The sequence below is a fragment of the Lepisosteus oculatus genome, chromosome 1 (assembly GCF_040954835.1).
Source record: "Lepisosteus oculatus isolate fLepOcu1 chromosome 1, fLepOcu1.hap2, whole genome shotgun sequence".
Lineage (NCBI taxonomy): Eukaryota > Metazoa > Chordata > Actinopteri > Semionotiformes > Lepisosteidae > Lepisosteus > Lepisosteus oculatus.
Window position 1 is genome coordinate 42,844,396 of NC_090696.1, and position 18,670 is coordinate 42,863,065.

The window sequence follows — 18,670 nt, forward strand, 5'->3', positions numbered from 1 at the left end:
TCCAAGACCATCAATTTGATTTCATTCAGGGAGTAACATAATACAAAAACTGTTCATAGTTGTAGTGGTGTCTAGGATTCATGTCTATATCAGCGGGCTGAACTGTCTGAAATGTGGCTTAGACAAAACAGTGAGCCTTAGTTTTCATTCCATATACATTTTTAAGTTAAGAATGAAAACATTTACTATTCAGAAATAAACAGAAATGATAGGTTGTTAAACTTCCTTAATATAGCTCAACTGATTGTTACCTTGGAGTTTTATTCTGTCATTTTCTCTAGAATTTAGTAGTTATGCCCAGAAAGGTTTAATCTTATTAACTATAAACTGAGGACCACATTGTTAGAGAACACAGATTACTTCCCTTTGACAGAGTAAGCATTACAACACATAAAATACCAGATGTAATTTTATAGTTGAACAAACACTATTTTCTCATATTTTTTATGTAAATGTTTTAGTTTTATAGTCCTCAAATTTATTGTACTCTGCAATTAAAAAGAAAAGCAAACCAAAGGAAAATGTGTACACTTTTTGCATAATCATAACATCAAAAACTATTATTTTCAGTTCATGTTTGTGCAATTTCACTTGAAAAAGGTCAAAGGGTTTATCAGTGCTATTTGTTTGGTGTTGTGATTACATCATAAAGTGTGAGGAGTAATGCTGGAACATTAAAAAAAATGCATGCAATTTAGACTATTTGAAATATGAGGCTATTTTTGTTTCTTTGACAACAAAATTTGAATTATGTTTAAGATTTACTTTATGTTTTAAGATTCTCAATGTTATAGCTCTAGTATATCCTAAAGACTTATTGTATGAGTACAGACCACTCCTGAATTTTAGATCTGCTGATTTTCTGTTTGTTATTATACCATATTTAGAGTTAATTAATAAAACCAAATTATTATTATTATTATTTCAAATACCTCTCATGCAACACCTAGTTTGAAATCAGGTTTCTTTAATTTTACAGGACCTCTTGCAAAAGTATTTATATCCTTCCTACAGTGTCCTATTTTCTGAAATGGTAAAATAATGCATACACAATTTTTAACTCAATATTGAATCTAATACCTGAAGGGCCAAACTGAAGTAAAGTTTCAACCAACCTTGCACACTGTCTTGGTGCACTTTTTGCCCATTCATCTTGGCAGATTTGCTCAGGTTTTCTCAGGTTGTTTAGGGATCAATAAACTGCTAGACACCAGTTTTCAAGTCTTTCCAAAGTCTCTCAATAGGATTCAAGTCAGGACTTTGACTGGGCCACTCAAGGACAATCACATTCCTATTCTTAAGCCACTGTAGTGTAATTTTATCCTTGGATCGTTATCCTGCTGAACGATGACATTTAGACCTCATTTTGGGTCTGAAGCAAATTTACCTCTAGGATTTAGCAGTACTTTGCTCCAACTATGCTCCTATCAGTCTTGACAAGCTTCCCAGTCCCGGCTGATGAGAATGAAAATTCTGACACAGTTCTGCAACCACCATGCTTGACAATGAGGGTGGTATTGATTGGTACTATGGTGGGTTTGCCTCAGATGTACGTGATCCCTTTGGATTGGGACCTTAATGTTCCAAAGGGATCCACAAAACCTTTTGCCACACATTTGCAGTATCTCTTAGGTGCTAAGTTTGAAGTCCCATGGGTGACTTGACATGTTTTTTTTTTCCTTTTAATGAAAACAAATGCCTTTATGAAATAACCACCGGAGTATTGCTGACACATCTACATTTTCTCCGATCAAAGTAACTTACAGTAATCTATAACTCTTTCACAACTGTTGTTGGTCTCACAGTGGCATCTCTACCCAGTTTAATCCTTACCAGGCTGCTCAGTTTGGAGGGGCAGCCTGATTCTAGGCAATATCTGGATGCCCTTAACTTTGTAATGATAGACCTTACCATGCGCTAAGAAATATAAAGGGTCTTTGAAATGTGTTTATACAGTACCTTCTCCTGAGTTGTTTTGAAAGCTCCTTGGTATTCATGGTTAGATCTTAAAACTCACTATCTCACTGAGAGACCCTGCAGAAATACAGTACAGTAGGTGCATTTATTCTGAAATGATGTGAGCCACTATTAATGCACAAAGACAGAGACTACTCAGCTAATTTTGTGGCTTGTAAAGGCACCTAATTAAGATTTGCCACAGCAAAGATTTTAAATACTTATGCAATCATGACTTTCCCTTACTCCTTCATATTGTGTTTTCTTTTCAATTTTTGCTTTGGATGTGTGTAATAGGTTGTGTATGTAACAAATATTAATTGCTACAGTTCATCAAACTGTCGTTACTGTAAATAACAAAATGTGAAAACAGCAGGGGTCTGAACACTGTTGCAAGGCACTTTATATACACGGAAAAGATGCCCGTTGGCTTAAGGTTAAGAAAAACAGTTTTGGAGGTTTGCATGCTTCATTTTTATTATAGTGCATAGATGAAGACCAAACTTTATTTGTTCTAGGCAGATAATGAAGCTTTGGCAGTAAATTTTAATAGAAGACATATGACAGTTGAGGGAAATGTTCAACATAATCCTCAAAATCAATGATGTACAGTATTTTGAAACCAGCTCTCTCTTAGAGACTTAGATTGAAATTTTCTCTTTGGCCATTTTTAACTATTGTGCTGTTTTGAATTTGTGCATTTGTGTAATGGTTTTTAAAATTTTAAGTTTTGTAATTCATTAAGATATTTAAATATCAAAATCAGACTGATAAAATTTCAGTTTTGTAAACTATTTGCTTCTTTGTATGCACTACCGATGTTCTTTGAGGAGTTTTATTTGTTATCTTAATCTCACAAAAAACTTAAAATAGATCAATTTAATACATTTTAATGGGCACCTGTGAAGTGAGATAGCATGTTTACACATCTGCTTTGTAAAACTGCATTTTGGAGCAAGAACATTCGAACTAGACAATGGACAGTCATGACAGTGAATTAACACACTAGAAGGCATCACGTCTCCAGGCATGCAAGAGTAAAGATTCACAAGGAATGAAATCCGCACCTTAGGCGATTTAAGTACTGTCTGATATGGATTCTTGCTGTCCTTGGGCATGTTTTCCCTATGGCCTCATTAATACTGTACAGTATGTGCACCAGTTTCTCCATAGTGAAGTTTATAAACACAGTTGAATGGGCCAAATAACTTTAAAAGCACCTTATTCTCCACTCATAGTTCTTGGTTGTAATTGTATTGCAGAAAAAAAGAAGCATTTTATTATAACTGATAATTATACAGACCTAAATCATTTCTTACAAAATTAAGCATTTGTTTTGTGTCTGTATGTGTATATAAAACACTTTGAATACTCATTATGTTGAAAAGCACTGTAATGTTTGAGTATAAACATCACACTTATTTTTTTTTACAGATTCTAAATTATTTAGAGCTGTGGAATATTCCACATCTCACCTGTTGTCATATTAACGTAATATATACATTTATGCAAAACAAATCCTTTTGAAACTGGTTAGTACTGACCTGGTTGCCCTCTTCTCTTGATATTTAATTATAAAGGAATGTAGCTGGATCATCAAATGGTACATTTTATTGGTGTCATTTAAAATTTGAATTAGTCCTAAAACAGTTGTTTTTAAGCTATACATGTACATATAAAACACTTATATCTGCAGTGTGCTTGGATCACAAATAATTGTGGAATTCAACAATTATTATGTGAACTTTGTTTGCTCTGGCTATGACTGCTTTCAAAATTGTGTTTGGAAATGGTACTAACATATTTTTTTCAAAGGAATTGTTCTGGTAAGCATAAATCACTTAACACTTCTGAAAACCTAGTGCCAAATGGTTTTATCACTAAAATTGTATCGGGTTTGCATTAATGTTTCAAAGTCTCTAAAGATATGTACAGTATATGCAAGTATGGGGATATATTTTAATATTATAAAACTATAACATCTAATATTATAATATTTATTTGTCAGTTAATGACCCTTTTGCACTGCATATTAATGTCTTTACCCTTACAAAACCATTACCTGTTAATTTCCATTGAAACCTTTTTTTTCTTCAAAAAAGCTTATTTAAGCAATTAAGCGTGTCTATCTTCATAGAACACAAAAATATGATTATTTACAGTATATTACGTATATGCATTATTTCATGCTGTGTTTTGGATTTGTGACCAATATTGTAAAGTCACAATATTAACTTCCCATTAAACATATCAAAAACTTATAAGCAGAGTACAACTATCCTATCTGATTTCTCTCAATAACACAATACAGATCACAGGTTATTGGATGTGAGCTTCTCAGCACAGATTAGGGGCGGAGCGGTGGCTCCGTGACTAAGGCTCTGCGTATGCGGCTGGAAGGTTGCTGGTTCAAATCCCGGAGCTGGCAGTGGAATCCTACTTTGTTGGGCCCCTGTGCAATGCCCAGCTGCTTCAGGGGTGCTGTATAATGGCTGATCCTGCGCTCTGACCCCAAGCTTCTCTCCCTGTCTGTGTCTCATGGAGAGCAAGCTGGGGTATGAGAAAAGACAAATTCCTGATGCAGGAAATTGTATATGGCTAATAAAGTGATCTTAGCTCCACTTTGAAGGTCTCTCTGATGTGTATTCTCAGCTATTTGTTTTCCAGAAAATGAACACTAGAATTTTATCAGATTATATGTGATAAAAACTGACTGTTGTCCCACAGACTGAATTAGCTAATCTTGCTTCAGAACGGAACTTTCTGGAGCTGTGAAAGTGGCTGTATCCATGCAATGGTGGTTTGTGCTGTTCTGAATAAATGTAAATTACTTTGGGTTTCTGTTTATGCTTTATTACTGGATCCATTTTAAACTGTCCTGCAATTGTTAGATTTTTTAGATGAGTTTTGGGGGATTCTGACAGCCTGATATTATGTCTAAAAAACATGTCATTCAAATATAATTTTCAGTTCATTCTAGTGTTGATTTTCTGTAAGAACAAATTGCTGTGAATACACAAATGCAAATGCAGAAAGCATATTAATAGTATGGAGTATTGCTGAATGTCAATGGCATCGAAAGGACATATTTCAAATGTTACTGGAAAGAATTACAGAACATAATCTGTTTAAGAGTATCACTGTGCCCAAATTCAATGAGTGCAATGACTTTCATATTAACATGTTTCTGCAGGATGTTTAGCACAGTTTTTACATGCACTGTATGCAAATATAAATTCCATTTATGGTTTGTCTAAACAGAATGGAAATTCTGAGACATGCACATAATTTAACCAATTTTAACCAATTTAACCAGATCCCATCCCCTGATCAATTGAGTGAATTTAGAGAAGACATGTTCTATGTGGTCTGTCTCTGCTCTTCTCCATTTTTACAGACCTCTTCCGGGATATCATCTGTTAGTACCCTGTCCATCTTCCCAGGTCTCTTCTCATACACATCACTCTAGTCTCACACTCTTTTCTGGTCACTCTTCACACCACCTTTATACCAAGCACTAGGGTACATGACTTGACTAACTCTGTGTCTCCCACTTCTCTAACTCTTCTCACTAAATCTTAAACATTTACACATTCTGTCTTCACCAAAACTTCTCTCACCAAAACTCTTCTGTAACTCTTCAGTAACTCCCTGGAGTGATCCTGTTTGGTTTGGGATGCCTCTCTATAACGAACACGTCTCCCTTGTCACAGCAGCAGCCAGGTTTGCCGTTTTGTTACTTTCTTACTTGCTCTTAGAGACATCACGTTTGGGCACACCATTGGGCCTGGAAAAATAAACTATCATGACTGCTTGTCTAGATCCTGTGACACCCCTTAGTACAGCCTAAGCTGTTTCCTCTTCAAGCCTTTCTAGATCTCAGAGTTCCACAAGCCTGTAAATCAGCCCAGACCATCACCAGTAAGATGTCCCCATTATAGCCTAGATGCAGAGTGAAACCATTTTCCTCCCAGCTGGCCTTATAAGCCTCTTAAGTAGACCAGAGGAGACGTTTATTCCAAGGAGAACCTATTCTGACAGCTCCTGTGCCTCACATGGAATCATGCTCCCTCTGAGTGCCAAAGACTCATTCAGGCCAGCTGTGCCTCATTGTGCACCTTTTCAGAATTGACAGGAGGCTGTTTTGGTTCAAGCCAGCAGCACTTGGCCTGAATTTTGAGCCAAGATGCTGGGTTTCTCACTGAGACACCTCTCACTACATCTCACAATATTACGCACTGTGTGGCTCCAAAGATGACATCAAAGTGAATTCTACTACAGGAACGTTACATAAACAATGCCAACTAAGGTTTCTGCTGGAAGAGGTGTTAATGGGCCAGAAGGGGGTGCTCACCCTGCGGTCCATGTGGGCCCTAATGCCCCAGTATAGTAATGGGGACACTATAGTGTAAACAGGCGCCATCCTTCGGATGAGATGTAAAACCGAGGTCCTGACTCTCTGTGGTCATTAAAAATCCCAGGGCGTTTCTCGAAAAGAGTAGGGGTGAAACCCCGGCGTCCTGGCCAAATTTCCCATTGGCCCTTACCAATCATGGCCTCCTAATAATCCCCATCTATGAATTGGCTTCATTACTCTGCTCTCCTCCCCACTGATAGCTGGTGTGTGGTGAGCGTTCTGGCGCACTATGGCTGCCGTCGCATCATCCAGGTGGATGCTGCACATTGGTGGTGGTCGAGGGGAGTCCCCATTATCTGTAAAAGCGCTTTGAGTGGAGTGTCCAGAAAAGTGCTGTATAAGTGTAAGCAATTATTATCATTATTATTAACTTCTCTGTTAATAGTGTACCCATGACTTCTGTATGTGTAGCCTATTTACTTTTAGGTTTTTGTATACTCATTACTCTCAAAGTGCTGAAATAGGAGTTTCCTTTGCAAGCTCTTGCAGCATTTACTCTTGGATACTTTTTAAAATATGCATGAACTCAATTTTCACTCTGGACAAACTATGTTCAGGATGTCCATCACATTTCTTATGGATTTAGCAGTTTGCTGGTTTGCTCACGTTGGAAAAGAAACATAAGGCAACAGACTGGTTTTAAAATTAAATTAATATAAAATGGTTATTTTATAAGTACGAGTATTTAAGAGCATCAATAAGTGTTAGTCAGCAAAGAAATATTTGGACCAGCACAAATAGTAAAGAAATAAGGATTAACATCAAAAGAGGATGTCAATAAATCCATGCCTTAATCTCACAATACAGAAGACAAGCAAGTCAAATATGTATCAAAATTCTGTTATTTGTTCACTTGGGGTCCCTGTTATCTAATATTAGGTTTTCATTAAAGATCTGATAACATTCATTGTGGAAACAAATGCAGAAAATCAGACAGAGGGCAAATACTTTTTCATGGCACTGTATCTCTTATGGTTGTTGGTAGCTAATTGATCTGCAAAGCTCATTCACCTATTTCTTAAAAGAAACCGGGGCAAGCATTAAAACAACATTGCTGGGTATCTTGATGTAGTTGCCCACAGTGGAAATAGTTGTAATTTGCACTACTAAGCATAACTGAATTTACTGTGGCCGGATAGCTGCTTCACCATTATCAGAGCTGATCATTAATAATCACTCCCATGGATTATAGCCAATGCTTGCAGTTAAATCAGTGGGAAATGGATGGCAACAGTTTAATCAGATTCTGCTTAAAGCACAGAACAAATTTAAGTCAAAAGTGAATCGAAAGCTAAAAAACACTATCCCAAACAGTTCATCAATAGGAAAAAATGGGGAATATAGTGCCTTATAAAATGATAAAAAAATAACACGGTTCAGTTAAAGAAAAAACGTATAATGAAATATAATCATGGGTAAAAAAAGGACAATAGAAAGATCAAGACGGAAATTGAAAGGAATATTGAAATGGTGGCTAAATTAAGAAAAGGTTTTTTCAGTAGTACAACCATAAAGGGACCATCAAGGATGAAGTAAAATATATCCGTGACTAAAATAGGAAACTTGGAGACAATGAAACGGAATTGCATACAGCACGTTGGTGTTCATTGAGAAATAACTCAGCAAAATGCTTCAGGGAGCAGAGGGACAAAGTCCTGTATTATACAGTATTAGCATAGAAAAGGAATTATGTGTTTCATGTACTAGAAGCACTTCTTTAGATTAATAAATCCCCAGGATCTGATGGTATCTTACCAATTATACACAATAAAACAATTGTTATTCAGAAGCCTTTAATGCAATGCTTCCAAGAATCACATAAGACAGGGGTACTACCCAGGGACTGAAGAACTGCTAATAAAGTACCCATCAAAGAAAAGGGTGAAAGGGTGAAAACTGAAACAAGTAATTATAAACCCATATATCCGACTTCTTTTACATGTAAGGCTATGAAAACAATTATAAGACCATAACTAGAAGAACACATATATGAAAATAATATTCTAGGAAATAGTATGGATTTAGAGACATTACTGTAGGTCTTGCCAGGCCTACTAGTTAGATCTCTTTGAACAACCAACAACAGTAATGAATACACAAAGGACATATATTATGTATTTAGATTTTCAGCAGACTTTTGTTACAGTTCCTCAAAATCAATTCTCAAATTGCAGGAGGTAGACATTCAGGGAAACGTGAGAGTTCAGATGGAGATTTGGTTATTAATTAGAAAACAGATGGTACAGATAAGTGGTGAACACTCAAATCAGGTTATAAGAACCATGCCTTTCCTTAATTCAAATCAACGTAATACTGTAGATTGTGGCATAGTAGGTGAAGTAGTCTAGATGATACCAAATTAGGAGGATTAGCAAACACTGTACAACCATCAAATGAAATTCAAAAATGATTCTAAAAGATATTACTGCTCTGGAATCAGTCCAGAGAAGAGCAGCTAGACGTATTCCATAAATTGAGGGAATGTACTACACACAGAGTACAGGCTGAAGGAAGTGAAGGCTTTCAGTCTTGAAGATGATTAAATGGGGACCTGACATACTGTAGTATTCAAAATCCTCAAGGCCACTGACAACCCAGTCCACTCAGGTGTTGAAGCCAGTTCCCTGGCTTCTTTAATGAAACTGCTGAATGAGATTCTTGGATAAAGTCATTAACTAACTAGCAAACATGGTAGGTGGGCCAAAGAGCCTCCTCTTCCTCTTCCTCTACCCACAGCCGTTGCTAAGGGGGGGCATTAGGGGGCAATGCCCCCCCATGTGGGCTAACATGCCTCCCCCCAAAATAATTTTTTGAATAAAGTGGAAAAAATGTTTTCGTTTATTTTTTTTAAAATATAGACAAAGATTTCTTTAACTGATCTAACATTTCAATCAAATTTTCTTTTTCTTTCATGGTGAATGAAAAAACATAGCTAGGCCCTGTGTCACATCTGAGGTTTCAGTACAGGATTTATACTGTAGCCAGACATCGTTTAATCTGATTATGTTAATCAGAAAGCTAGGCTAACAGCAGTCTAAATAATGGATATAAAAAATGGTTCAAAGGACCATCTTCAGTCACCACCAGAGGGGTGTTTTTGCTACATTTGTCTTTGCCTCCTATATTGTAGTGTTGATTAGGTAACTATCATCTGTAGAATCATGTGTCTCAAATTGGCGCTCAAACCCGCCCCCCCCGGTTAAAACCAAATGCCCACCTGTTCGAATTGTTCCGGCAACTGCCCTGATGTTACTTAAACCAGAAAATAATCAATTAGGAATTAAGTAGTTCAGGTGGGTAGCTGTGTCTGCATGCCTAGGCCGCAAAGGAACAAGTAATAGGTTTATTCCATGCTGAAAAAAAGAAGAAAGAAAACACAACGTTTCGGCCGTGGAGCCTTCTTCAGGTGTGAGGAGTAGGCTCCATGGCCGAAACGTCGTGTTTTCTTTCTCCTTTTTTTCAGCATGGAATAAACCTATTACTTGTTCCTAATTAGGAATTAAGTCTGATAGTAAATCTTTGGTTTGATCCAAAAATCTTATTAGTAGACTTTGCCAAGGTGTTGTGACAAACACAAGACAGGAATCCACTTCATCACTGTGACTTGGTGCCTATATACTGTACAGATAGTTGTGCTACAATGGTTTAAAGATGATGCAAGATATCCTCCTTCTGAATCCTCTTTACAGGTGTCAGCTGAGGTCAATATTCACCTCAATGACATCGAAAAGGAGTGGAATTTCAAACCAATCGCAGTTTCAGGGAACATAAAAAAACACTTGTCATGTTCCACTTTGGTCAACAACCTGCAGAGAAAGGATACACCTTTATCTCCTGTGTATAGAAATCCCCTCAGCTACTCTATACATGGGATGACTAAGGATGAATGCTCCCAATCTTACCATCAGCCCTTTTATAAGCACACACTTGGACTCCTAGTCACTCACAGTGTACCAGCTCAGCTTAGCTGAAGGGTTGTCCACATGCCCTGATGAATGCTTTGTCTCAACTGGAGCTGGAGGAGTTTGTGCATTAGCCAGTTAGGAACCTCTTTCAGTCCTACAGCAAGTGCAAAGACATAATGCATTGTTCTCTATTTTTCTGCTTATATACCTTAGAAACAGGGTGTTTATAACTTGGTGTCTTACATAGCATCTTATTTTAAAAGTACTTATTTTATAAGTATGTTCTGCCATTTATCACAGATATGACCAGACATATAAAATATTACCAAATAAACATTTTACAATACACTTATCTAATTAACTGTCAAAGGAAATTTTGATTTATTCCAACTTTCTAACATGCACTGCTTATACACAAAAGTTGGAATTAGTTTTTAGCTCCAGTTAGTCGATTCGTCCTTTAATACAGTTTTATAGATTTTTTTAAAGAATCATGTTTTTAATTGCACCAATTAAGTTGTGCACTGATTGATGCATTTTAAGTTTTTTAATGAACATACTTGGATGTCTATTTTAACGGGTCTGAAGTCTTCACTAATACAGGGCGTGAAGATTTCCAGCAATGTACGATTATTTACAGGGAAATACTTCGTATGTCACTGTTCAGACCATTGCTTATGATTTCCAAAATCCGAATTCTCCACAATGTTTCTCTCGTTGTCTCATCGATTAACCTTCGAACTCTCCCGTGATCTCATGTGCTATCTGCCGCAGCACATTCACACCCATACACAAGCTGCACGATTCCTTCACTGATTTAGAAGGTAAATGTCCAGGCCCAAACTGTTATTTCGTCATCTTGGTGGATCAGGTGTGATATACCGTAACCTGGTCTGCTTGTCATTTTATTTCAGCGAAGCAGCAGGTCTTTTTAAGAGCGCCAGCTCATGTACCCCGTTCAGCAAAGCACCATACTCGGCTGACGTCTTGTGTGGGCGGAGTGCAGTGTCAGCGTGCCGGCTTGCAGACTGCCTCCGACATGGGAGCTGTCCATAGGAGAGCAATGTTTCTGTAGCATTTCCTTATATTTGAATTAGATCAACTTTTTCAAAGCATCTCGAACTCTAAAACAGTTGATTTATTGGATGCAAAAAAAAAGCTCTTCAAAAGCCATTTTCGAATACATCCTCGCAGAGAGACATCCGTCTTCGCCTTGCTTTCGGAATTGTAAAGCTGAAGCATCGTGAGTTGAGGTGTGTTCGTACGAAGATCTGTCAGAAACCGACGTGGCCGTAAAGGAAATAAAACAGTCCCCCTCGTTAATCTAGCATTACTGCAAATGCCGTTTGGAGGCCGCATGGAGTTCGCTAATCAGACATGCCAAGTGAGTAATTATTAATTAGATCAAACAGTTTGCTATGTTTAATTATGGCGATTAGTGCTTGTTCTCTTTCCACACAAGTTGAACCTGTTCAGCATCTGTCTCTGAGAACCTGCATCAGTTATGAAGTTGTGAAGTGGCATCATCGGCATTTGCATGCTGTGTAAACTGGTATGTAAATATACATGTTCTAGCTCAACAGTTTCGTATGTTCTTCTTTACACTCTACAGCGAACGTTTACTTCACGTTTGGGTCTACTGCGGCGTTATTTTGCAGTGCCTTTAATTGCATAATAAATAAAGATGAGGGTTACAGAATACTGGGCAGATAACAGTGTTGAATTAAACGTACAGTGAATGTCACACTGCAGATACAGCAGACGGATTATAGTGTTTTTTCCACTTCCCGTGTCAACCTTAATTAGGGTTCTTCGTGTTGCTGTAATGTGGGCAGATTATTGTATTAAGCTATATTTGGCTAAGAAGACCCTCAGGATTTCCCCAAGTTCATTTTCTCAGCTCGCGTACACGCAGTTTTTGTGCAAAGGAGTTTAGTGCCGTTTTCTCTCAGGCGATTGGCACTTTACTGGGAGTAGCTACATTTGTCTTTAAAAATAGCCGTGGGTGTTAATATGATTATCTAAATTGAGTTTTCCTTTTCGTTCCTGTTGCACAAGCAGACCCTAAGGTGGAAGGCACGCTGGAGGGATGTGCTGATTTCCAGAGACACTCGCGTATCTTGTGCCATGTGGTCTGTGGTGCAGAGCTTAACGTTGCAGGCAGTAAAAAGGAGGGTGGGGTTGGACAGCAGAGGCAACAAGAAACCTGAACCAGTTTATCACCTCTCTTCTTTCACAGCCGCATCACGGTTGCTGGGATTTGACACTTCATTCGTGACTTTGCGATTTAATTTAAAGACTGCTGATATTATTGTACAATTTTTGTACACCTCGTAGGAAGTAATTAGAATAAAGGCAAGAGACACAAGACACGTTCTATCCCCATAGTTTAATTAAAACCACTAATAACTGCAACGAAGGGATGGGAAATTGCCCGCAGGTGCTAAGTAATAATGTGAGCAGAGCTAAAATTGTCTTGCCTTGTATGTTAGAAGATTCAAATTTTTGGGGTGAAAAATATTCCATGCACTGTAAAATCAAAGCGCGTTGCAGAGTCTCGATTTTTTGGATGGATTATTTCGTTTCCATACAGTATAACATGCTCACGTTTTTTTTTTGCATGTGGAATAGTTTAAAGAGTTTTGATTTTTAATTAAAGTAACCTTACCCCTGTTCAGTTCTTATCAAGAAAGTGAAGATTTATGCAGGCCCTTCTGGATGTATGGAATTGCATGACATTTCGATAAATCAGAGGATCCCAATTGATGCCTGTTTCCACTTTTGTTTTTAGCAAATAATAAAATTACAGATAAGTTTCACTAACATTTGCATGTTGCCCTCAGGAGACTGTATGGGTTGGACTATGTCCTACCTTCTTTGCCAGTGCTCCATATTTGTCTTGCGGCTGTAATATTTCTATCTGCCTGCCAAAAACGAATGGATTCGTCTGGTCTGTTGTTCCCTGCTATTTTACGTGCTACATAAGGAAAGTCCCAAATACCAAAGGGCTGGACCAGCTAACAATGTGAAGGGGGTCATTTAAGCTAATGAACCATAAATATAATTTTTAGCTTGCTACTGTACATGGTGAACTGTTGAGGAATTTCTCTAATAGAAAGCATGAGAGTACAGTGGTGCAGTAGTTAACACTGCAGCCTTGCAGCTCTAGGGCCCTGGGTTCAATTCCTGAGGTGCTGTTCTCCCTATATTTGTGTGGGTTTTTTGCCAGATGCTCCTGTCTCCTCCCACATTCTAAAGATATACTGGTAGATTAATTGGCTTCTGGGTGAGTGTGCACGTGTCTGTGTCCGTCTGCGTGTGTCCTTTGACGGACTAACGTCCTGTCCAGGGGGTACCCTGCCTTGCCTTGTAGGGATATGCTCTGGCTCCCAGTGAATAAAGTGATTAGAAAATGAATGGGTGAAATAGAAAGAACTGTGTCGTAGAAAAAGTCATGAATAAATTGTTAGTAAGATTCAACATTGTCATGGTGATCCTTAGATCTTTCTCTTAAAATGCAGTATTTGCATGGGCAATGATGGGAATTGCATGGAATTATATGATGGGAATGGCGGTACAGGGTTTTATTTTGAATTCCATAGCTTAATTAGCTTAGTATTTTAAAATCCTGGATTTTGCAGGAAATACAGAGTGTTTCAGTGGACCACATGGACACTTTTTTGATGCTTGCTAATTTTGCAATTGTTGGTCCTGAAATAAATATTGGTTAGAGAAGAGTGTGTGAGCGTTACATCTTCAATAATATCCAGTAAATGTGTTATTTATTCTGGCCTTTTCTTGAGCCATCCTTTCCTTGCTTTTTGTGCATTAGCATTTTTATTAAATCAGCGTTATACAACATAACCTGCACAGGAAATAGTTCATCTTCCTAACGAGATCTGCATGTACTGTGTTTGGAAATTGAGATGTACAATGACAAGCTACTGGAAAACTACTTTAGTGTTCTGATCTGAGCACTCAACATAGCCCTTTGTATGAATCATTTCAGTATTCTTTTACCTTATTCTTTTCACCCTGTCGTAAATGAATTGGAACGATACATACTATATGACATTGTCCTATGCGTATGCAATAGGTTTGCTGCCTGAAGAAATTCTTTCTTATTTTTGACTTTGTTGTTCATACACCAGTTTGTAAGTGGTATTATTTTTTCTTGTACTTTGTGATCGTGTTGCATAGGGGAGGATTAATGTAATTTAGCCTTCTTTAAAATACTGGCAGCTCAATGGTGCTCTTACAAATGGCTGGGTTAATGGGAACACTTTCTGGGGATAGCTCAGGCACTTTCAAAAGATACTGTACTGCAAAATTGAAGCCAGCTGCACTGTAATTATATTAATTTACCCTGTCCCTGGCTGTGCTTTTTATTCTGTGACTGCATTAAATACAAAGTGAAAATCAAAAGTGGCCTTTTTATTTTTACGGAGAGAATACAGGCCGTTTAATTTAAATTCATTTCAAATTCTAGCAAGCATAAAAACCTCTGAAACAATGAAGGTAGGAAAAGCTTTAACTGACTCTGCATTGACAGTTCTATACAACCTGCTTTTAAAAAATGGTCCAGTCCATACCTTCAGTACAAATGTCTGTAATGGAGACGCCTCCAGTGATCTCAAAATCTTTATAGAGAAGAAATCCACATTGTAGGAAACTGTTAAATGGGTTTTCAGTATCTAGAAGACATAAACTACCAGGCAGGCCTAAACAAAACACAAATAACCCTCCAACTAACTTTTGAAGTGAGGCTTGAATGTACAGTAGATAAGATATACAGGGCGTGCCTCCTCTATTTTTTTCTTAAAGGTAGTTGGGATTCTAAACATCAAAACTTCTCCATACAATGCTGGGGAATGTGATTGAAGGCCTTTCTAAGCCCGGTCCACAAATTGCTTCTGATGGTTCTTCATGATTCTACAGTATAGGAGGGACAGTATCGGCCCTCCCTACTTCTCCATTCACCTTCCTGTATTCCTGAGTATTCTCCTTTGGTCTGTTCTTCTCTTGTGGGTTTCAGATCTTGCCTCCAGTGTCTTTCCTTTATTTGTGCTGTGTACCCAAACCATTGCATTTTAACTTCTTTGTGAACTCATGTTTGGTGTCTTGTTCACTCTTTCCTCTCTGTTTAGTCGATGGTGGTATAGAGGCTTGATGGTTAGGGCTGCGCTGCTGACTTGCAGTTCACGTTCCCTGGGTTCTGTTCTGGACATAGGAGCCTTCTGTGTCCAGCCTGCATGTTCCTCCTTGGCTGTGTGGGTTTTCTCCAAGTACTCTTTTTTCTGTCCAATGACAATGACTGTTCAGGTAAGGTGGTATGGGTAGAATTGCCCTGTGTGCATAATGTATGTGAATGAATGCACAACAGTATGAATGAATGCCTGTGCCCTGTGTCTGCCAGGTTAGGCTTTGACTCACCTTGACTCTCTAATGATAACAGTTACTCAAACTGGATGGATTGTATTGGGTCCAAAACCCTTAGAGTTACATTTGGGCATAAACTTCACTCCAATTTGTACAATGCCTGGTATTGTTGTGGGCAGTTCTTATTATACTGTACATGGTTGAGTCTTTCCATTTAAATTACTTGCTGTTTGTTCCAAGTCTGGGTTTATCTGAGAAACATATCAAAGGGTGGTCTTAATGCAGCATAATCAGCTATCTTAATCTTAAATGGTGTGTTGTTCTGTATATTAATAAAAAAGCTGTAGTGGAAAACACTATTCACTATTCACAAGCTTTTGCAAGTATGATAGATTTTATAACATAAGGTGTGTTTAAGGGAAGTAGCAGCCTCCTGTCTGAAAAACTTCCAGGGGTTCAGCACTTCTTTATCATTGTAAATTTAAGTATATTGTTAAAATTAACTGCCCTTTAGATATGTATGCGTATATAATGCATAGAATAGACAATTGTTTTTTTTCTAGACGACTTCAAATTCCATTTCACTCCTGGTGAATGGCTTTTTTAATCCTTTTTTGACATGTTTATACGTCTTCCTCAAATCTGATTTAAAAGCTTGGCTGAAGACTAATGAAAGCAGCCTGCCCTCACTGCAGCTTTCTGAAACAAAGGTTATCTGAGGGGGGGGGGTGGAAATTAGTGAGTTTTAGGAAAGATAAAAGGTTTCACTTTTCAGGAACTGCAACAGTTTTAGTTCATTCTGCATGTGAGATTATTCTTAAGTGTAGAATTTATTACAATGAGTTCATACAAGTCAAAAATGGGTCTGGAGAGTGAACTTCTGTGCCTTCACTGGTCCCTGTAGCATAGAGCATCATTTGGGTCTCTGATTAAGACATCAAAGTTCTGACTTTTTTTTTTACAAGGATAGAAATTTAGTTAATTTTTACAAGCTAGGAATTACATACTATAATTCATCATGTGGCTCATAGTACTTTACCAGAAATGCATAGTATTAGGATTAGAGTTGGGAGGCTAAGATATTTTTAAGGAAGCTGCATTGTGATTGGAGCAGTTGCTGTAAAATGCTCATTAAAGGAATATTAGCTTCATTGACAACATTTTTCTTTATACTGTTTTGCTAAAAACCAAGAATCCTTGATTTCCATCATACTAGCTGTTTTTGGGACACATTGTAAACTAAAAGGGTTACTTGAAACCTTTCTTTTCTTCTGGAATTTTAGAATCTCAAATGATTTCTGAATCAATTCAAACTCATTTTTGCCAAGCCCGCACTATGAAAATCTCAGGTTTTTTTAATGTCTTGGCTTTTGGCTGCGATTCCTGCTAGAGAAGACAAAATGTCAAGGCAAAGTCCTTTGACCCTCCCACCAGTACATCGTCCTGTACAGGTCCTGTACATCGCTCACTGAGAGCACCCTGGGGGGCCTTTGAGGACCCTGTTTCATTAGAGTCAAGAGAACCTCCACGGACTAATCCCACCTTGTATCTATTGGCTGCTTCCTGCAGAATCCTGGTTACTAATTTGAGTCGAGACCCAGGCTTGACACCATGATCAGACTTTAATAATAATAATAATAATAATGATAATGTTGCTTTATTAAGCCCTATACAATTTCTTGCATTAGGAATTCGTCTTTTCGCATACCCCAGCTTGCTCTCCATGAGACACAGACACAGAGAAGGGAGAGAAGCTTGAGGTCAGAGCGCAGGGTCAGCCATTGTACAGTGCTCCTGGAGCAGTTGGGGTTAAGGGTCTTGCTCAAGGGTCCAACAGGGTAGGATTCCTCTGCCGGCTGTAGGATTTGAACATGCAACCTTCCATTCACAGGCACAGATCCTTAGCCACAGAGCCACTGCTCTGCCCTCTTCAGAGCAAGTTGAGCTCTGTAACTGTTGAGACACTGGGGGTGATGTTGGATTTCTTTGGTCTTCATGGAATATAAGCAGGGTGGCATGGTGGTGCTGTGGTTTGCATTGCTGCCTTGCAGCTCTGGGGCTCAATTCGACCATCTGCATGGAGTTTGTATATTCTCCCTGTGTTGGTGTGGGTTTTCTTCAGGTGCTCCGGTTTCCTCCAGTAATACAAGGACATGCTGGTAGGTTAGTAGGCTTCTGTGTCCTGTAATAGACTGGTATCCTGTACAGGGTATATCCCGCATTGTGCCCCTTGCTTGCTGAGATAGACATCTGCTCCACCACGACCCTGAACTAAATGAAGTGGTTAGAAAATGGATGGATGGATGGAATATAAGCACTATAAATATACATGGCTTTTATCTGTACATGTGCATGAGGACACAAACTATGTGGAAACCATTAATTTACGGCCTTCTTAAGCAAATATTGGTAGGGATGCCCTGTTGACTGTAGAATGCCTCTGAAATTTCAGTGATACAGTATTTCTTAAACCTAAAGGAGAACAGAGTTTTGAAACAGTGGAAGGAAAAGGGCTTGTGTTGTACAATAAATTACTAAATGAATAGTACACCTGTGAATTGCATTCTGCCTTTAATCAATTACTGACACTCTATATCTGAAGACATCTATCCTAAACGTGGACTCGTGCACTCATGCAGGTCAAAAGTGTCAATTTGTTGTTTTTTTTGGGGGGGGTGGGGGAGTTGATGTTCATTTATAGGAGAAGATCAGGAAGTTAATGTAAGTTTATTTCATTAGTATTTTAGTAGATATTAAAATAGTAACAATCAGAATGAGTCTAATTATGCTCTGATTTTGAGATCTACAGGCTCAGACACATCCCAATACTGTATATAAGTAATTAAATATGATATTATTATCAAATGAAAACAACATTACAAAACCATAGTCTTAATAACATAGGTGCATATTCCATGTAGGCTCCATGAGTGATTCTGCTTTAGTATTTATCTCCCTAGATTTTATATGTACATTTAAGAATAAGTAGGCCTATTAGCTTTTAATAAAGCAA

At 38.0% G+C, this 18,670-nt stretch overlaps 1 protein-coding gene across 8 annotated transcripts in view; it reads left to right on the forward strand.

Annotated features, from left to right (window-relative positions):
* Window positions 1-11,137: 11,137 nt before the first annotated feature.
* jakmip1 (janus kinase and microtubule interacting protein 1) overlaps window positions 11,138-18,670 on the forward strand; it is a 114,719-nt gene continuing 107,186 nt past the window's right edge. For 3 of the 8 annotated variants that reach the window (XM_015344925.2, XM_015344919.2, XM_015344926.2), the window contains exon 1: window positions 11,139-11,662. The gene's annotated coding sequence lies outside the window, so the exon portion shown is untranslated. Of the gene's footprint in view, window positions 11,663-11,708; window positions 11,831-18,670 lie in introns of those variants that run through there. The other 5 variants (XM_015344927.2, XM_006629604.3, XM_015344923.2 and 2 more) reach the window with 3 other exon arrangements.